The sequence below is a fragment of the Rhinolophus sinicus genome, chromosome 3, assembly GCF_057876585.1.
Source record: "Rhinolophus sinicus isolate RSI-liver-muscle chromosome 3, RSI-T2T, whole genome shotgun sequence".
Taxonomy (NCBI): domain Eukaryota; kingdom Metazoa; phylum Chordata; class Mammalia; order Chiroptera; family Rhinolophidae; genus Rhinolophus; species Rhinolophus sinicus.
The window spans coordinates 10,251,297-10,256,766 of record NC_142503.1 but is presented as its reverse complement, the minus strand read 5'-3'; the positions used below and the strand labels follow the sequence as shown (position 1 = coordinate 10,256,766).

Here is a 5,470-nt window from a genome sequence, read left to right as displayed (position 1 = left end):
ATTTACTACCTGAGCCAGCACCTTTACATGTGAGGCCGAGTGCCTGGAAACTGCACTCCTGGCTCTGTCCCCACATTGATGAAATAAATAGACTCATTCTTCTTGCTTGAACACGTTACTTGCCATTAAGGCAAAGAGAATCACAGGATTTCTAAGCTGGGAGAGAGAGGGTGTGGAATTTTTAATGTTTTCAGTCTGGAAAGAGCAATAAGTTTAAGGTTGGAGAACTTGGTTCAAAATTGTTATCTAAGAGTAATTTGCTGTATGACTCGTGCAAAGTGCTTCATCTCTCAGGTATAAAATCTCCTCACCCAATTCAATAGGACAAGTACATTGAGTACATTGGGCCATCTCACTGGTCCCTTCCACCACTAAATTTCTATGATGCTAAGATCCCTGACACTGTATTTCAGAGCATCAGGGAAATTGACGTTCCTTATTTCGTATAACATCAGCATGAAGACACGATTAAGCAGACCCAAAGGGACGAGCCATAAACTTTTGTTATAGATTAAATGTTTGGGTCTTCCCAAAGTTCATATGTTGAAACCCTAGCCTCCACTGTAACTGTATTTGGAGATACGACATGTGAGGAGGTGATAAAGGTCAAACAAGGTTATAACAGAAGGGCCTTAATCTAACAGGGCTGGTGCCATTTAAGAAAAGGAAAAGACACCAAAACACTGCTCTCTCGCTCGCTCTCCCTCCCTCCCTCCCTCCCTCCCTCCCTCCCTCCCTCCCTCCCTCCCTCTCTCTCTCTCTCTCTCTCTCTCTCTCTCTCTCTCTCTCTCTCCTCTCTCTCTCTCTCTCTCTCTCTCTCTCTCTCTCCTGCGAAGCCATAACAAGACAATCATCTGCAATCCAAGGAGACAACTCTCATCAGACACTGACCCTGCTGGCACCTTGATCTTGGACTTCCAGGCTCCAGAATTGTGAGAAAAATTTCTGTTGTTTAAGTGACCCAGTCTGTGGTATTTTGTTGTGGCCACCCAGGCAGACTAATACATACTTACATTTTTAAAAATTGTTAAAGCCTCAATTCTCACTTTTATACATTTAGACAGAAGCCACTTCTATACTATAATACTAATTTTTTGGATTTGACCTTTTAGGAAAAATTACTTTATCTTTGAAGTCAAAAATCTCTTAGCTCATCAACCACAGATATAACACTTTGATTGCATTAATCTAAACATCAGACTTTTTGCAACTACCACTAAGCTGATGAACACTGGTTAGAAAAACCATTTGTCTGGGTGAAACAAAAAGTCACACTTGGCCTTTAGATATACCCAATAATTCCTTTAAAGGTCCTTAATCACCAACCTCTCCTTTGTTCTCAAGAACTATTCTGTGCTTCCATCTCCATCTTCATCCCTTTGCGTCCATCCTGACTCTCAGCAGGTGTTTCACTTCTTGCTTCATTGTGGCAATAGAGGCTACTGAGCCAGGATCTCCCTCAACCCCCTCCCCATCTAGCTTATCAATGTCCATGGATCTGCATATACCCACACTCCTGCTCTGCTTGTTCAGGGTAAGGCATGGCCATCCCTCAGTCTTCTCTCTGGATCCCATCCTGTCTGCTTCCCCAGGGATTTTGTTCCATTAGCTTTCCCCATTCTCTACTGGATCTTCAAACTCTATCTTCTGATGGTCACCCATCTCAACATATAAAAAAACCTCAGACCGTATCCCTATCTCTCACCTTTCCCTCCTAGACAAGCTTGGGGAAAGAGTGGCCATTGTTTCCTGTCTCCATGTCCTCTTTTACTGTTTTACTCCTTAGTCCCACTGAGGGGTTGATGAGTGTAAACACATGCACGCCATCTAAGAGGGAGTGTTGGGTACTAAAGAGAAGTATTAAGCAGAAAAGATCTTGGTTCTGGTCTCAGGTTTACCACTGTGTGTCTTGGGTAAATCACTTCCCTTTCTGAGCTTCAGAAAGAACATGAGCACCTATTATATATGGTAAACTTATCATTTTGGTGCTTATATGTGTAAATGTGTTTATTAATTATAAAGGGCTATTTAAATATTAATTTCTAATTATTATTTCCCAATATTATTCACATGTTAGATTGCATCTAGCTTTTCCAGGTTTTAAATCTCTTTTGCAAATAAAAAGAGTTCTTATAATGATGAAATTTCAGGCTCTGGAATGAATCACCCCAAAGGGTATTTTGGGCAAGTGGTCATCATTTCAGTACACCCAACCTCTCCTTCCTATCAACTTCCCCTTGACTTAGGTTCCACTGGTTACATGCAAAAAGGAGTTTACAATTGAGCTATGATAACAGTCTGCTGAAGGTCACAAACTACTTTCCAACTGGTTGAGTTTCAATAAATTTCCAGATGTATTTGGCCCTGAGCAATTTTATTTTTTTTAAACCCATGTGTGTTTTAAAGAAAATTATATCCATGTGTTTTTGATTCATTTACACTTCAATCATTAAAATTTGGTTTATTTCATAGTTATCTAATGTCCAAGAAGGTTTTTTAGAGTAAATGTTTAAAAATACATTCCTTTTTTAAAAAGCCATTCTTATAAAAAAGGTCAAATAACAGGAAGCTGTGGTTTGCCAAGAGTAAATAAATTTTACGCATCCAAAGTTTCCATTTTCAGTCCAAACGGCAAACCTGTCATCTCTGTGTTGTGTCTAAAGAAACCTTAACAAAACAAGTTCTATTCTCCAAAATAAGCAGAATAGTGCCAGGTGAACACAACTTAAAAGAATTAACAAAACATGGCACTCAGATCTACAACTGCAAACATCTACCAGCTGATTTGTAAATAGATATTGGCTCCATAGCATGGAATCAGAAAGAGTACTTAGAAGTTCTGGTCAAGATGGTGGCATAGGTAAATGCTGTGCTTATCTTTTCTTAAGACCACATTAAAACTACCCCCAACTAGTGCTTGCTTTGGCAGCACATACACTAAAATTGGAATGATACAGAGAAGATTAGCATGGTCCCTGTGCAAAGGATGACATGCAAATTCATGAAGCATTCCAATATTTAAAAGAAAAACAAAAACAACACACAAAACTACCTCTAACTGCAAAACAACCATCATTGAAAATAGTCTGAAATCTTGATGAACCAAAGCCCTACAACTATGGACATACAGAAGAAGCTACCTCAAGACTAGTAGGAGGGGCAGAGATGTGAAATAGGCTGGCCCCAACCAGCAGAGAATGTGGCTGAGACAGAGGGCAGTTAGAGTTCCAGGTGCTCCTTTCAAAGGGACCGTGCATAAACTTACCAACAGAATCTGTGGCTCAGAACTCCAGTGCTGGGGCAGAAATTGGAGAGGCAACAGGGACATGCAAGGTGGGGTGGGAGTGGAACTGAGTTGTCTGGCTTCAGGATGAGAGCAGGAGGGGCAGATTTCTCTTGAACAGAAGAGATGACATAAGCCATGTTTTCTGTCTTGAGCCCTCCCACTTCCTGGCATGCAGATGCAGTCAGCCACCATATCTGAGTCTCCATCAAGCTAGCTAACACCATTCATTTGCCACACCCTGGTGATTCTGAGACCCTGCCTCACCCAAATTTCGATTACACCCAAGCCACTTCCAGTGGTTTTTTTGTACAAACTACCTGCCTTGGCTCATGCTGCAGACTTTACGGGGGTCTCTCAAACTAGGACAAGCAGACAAGCAGCATCTGGTTTGAGCATGTCCTGTACCTCTGGCTCAAGAAAAAGAATGAAACAAAATAGAGATAAGCAATCTAACAGATGCACGGTTCCAAACACTGGTTATAAGGATGCTCAGTGATTTCAGGGAGAACTTCAACAAAGAGATAGGAAACATAAAAATAGAGATAGAAAACATAAAAAAGAGCCAGTCAGAAATAAAGAATACAATAACAGAAATGAAAAATACATTAGAAGAAATCAATAGCAAATTATATGAAGCCGAGGACTGAATCAGAGATTTAGAAGATAAGGTAGCATAAAATTCCCCAATCAGAACAGCAAAAAGAATCCAAAAAAAAAAAAAAAATGAGGAGAATTTAAGGGGCCTCTGGGACAACACCAAGCATACCAGTATTCACATTATAGGGGTGCCAGAAGAAGAAGAGAGAGAGCAAGGAATTGAAAACCTATTAGAAGAAACAATGACAGAAAGCTTCCCTAACCAGGTGAAGAAAATAGATATACAAGCCCAGGACGTGCAGAGAGTCCCAAACAAGATGAACCCAAACAGGCCCACACCAAGACACATCAAAATTAAAATGGCAAAGGTTAAAGACAAAGACAGAATCCTAAAAGCAGCAAGAGAAAAGCAGTTAGTTACCTACAAGGGAGCTCCCATAAAGCTGTCAGCTGATTTCTCAACAGAAAGTTTGCAGGCTAGAAGGGATTGGCAGGAAATATTCAAAGTGATGAAAAGCAGGGACCTACAACCAAGATTACTCTACACAGCAAAGCTATCATTTAGAATTGAAGGACAATTAATGAGCTTCCCAGACAAGAAAAAGCTAAAGGAATTCATTACCACCAAACCAGTATTACAAAGAATGTTAGAGGGATTTCTTTAAGTCAAAAAAAAGAAAAAAGACAAAAAAAGAGAAATATGAATGATAAAATGGCAATAACTACATACCTATCAACAGTTACTTTCAATGTATATACATTAAGTGCTCCAGTCAAAAGATAGAGGGGCTGAATGGATAAAAAAACAATGCCCTTATATATGCTGCCTATAAGAGACTCACTTCAGATCAAAAGACACACACAGACTGAAATGAAAGTAAATGGATGGGAAAAGATATCTCATGAAAATGGAAACAAACAAACAAACAAACAAACAAAAAAGCTGGGGTAGCCATACACACACCAGACAAAATAGTCTTCAAAAGAAAGACTACAACAAGAGACAAAGAAGGACCTAGTAATCCCACTTCTGGGTATCTATCTAAAGAAACCCAAAATATTACTTCGAGAGGATGTGCTCATCCATATGTTCACTGCAGCATTGTTTACAGCAGCCAAGATGTGTACAAAGGCAACCAGGGTGTCCCTGAATGTATGAATGGATAAAGAAGAAGTGGTGCATGTATACAATGGAATATTATTCAGCCGTAAAAAAAGAATGAAATCTTGCCATCTTGCCATCTGCGATAACGTGGAAGGACCTAGAGGGTACTGTGTTGAGTGTATGCATAGTAGTTAGACAAAGAAAGACAAATGTCATATGATTTCACTTTTAAGTGGAATCGAAAGAACAAAATAAACAAACAGATGAAACAGGAATAAACTCATAGACACAGAGAACATTTTGATGGTTGCCAGATGGGAGGGGCGTTGGGAGTGGGTAAAAAAGGGAAGCGATTAAGAAGTACAAATTGGTTGTTACACAGTAGTTATGGGGATGTAGGGTATAGCATAAGGAATATAGTCAATAACATTGTAACAATTATGTATGGTGTCAGGTGGGTACTAGATCTATTGGGGTGATAG

The 5,470-nt window shown here is 39.7% G+C and overlaps 1 non-coding gene across 1 annotated transcript; it reads left to right on the top strand.

Moving 5' to 3' along the window:
• Window positions 1-2,913: 2,913 nt before the first annotated feature.
• LOC141570977 (U6 spliceosomal RNA) lies at window positions 2,914-3,021 on the top strand. Its single transcript, XR_012495402.1, has one exon. It is a non-coding gene; the product is annotated as a U6 spliceosomal RNA (small nuclear RNA).
• Window positions 3,022-5,470: the final 2,449 nt, after the last annotated feature.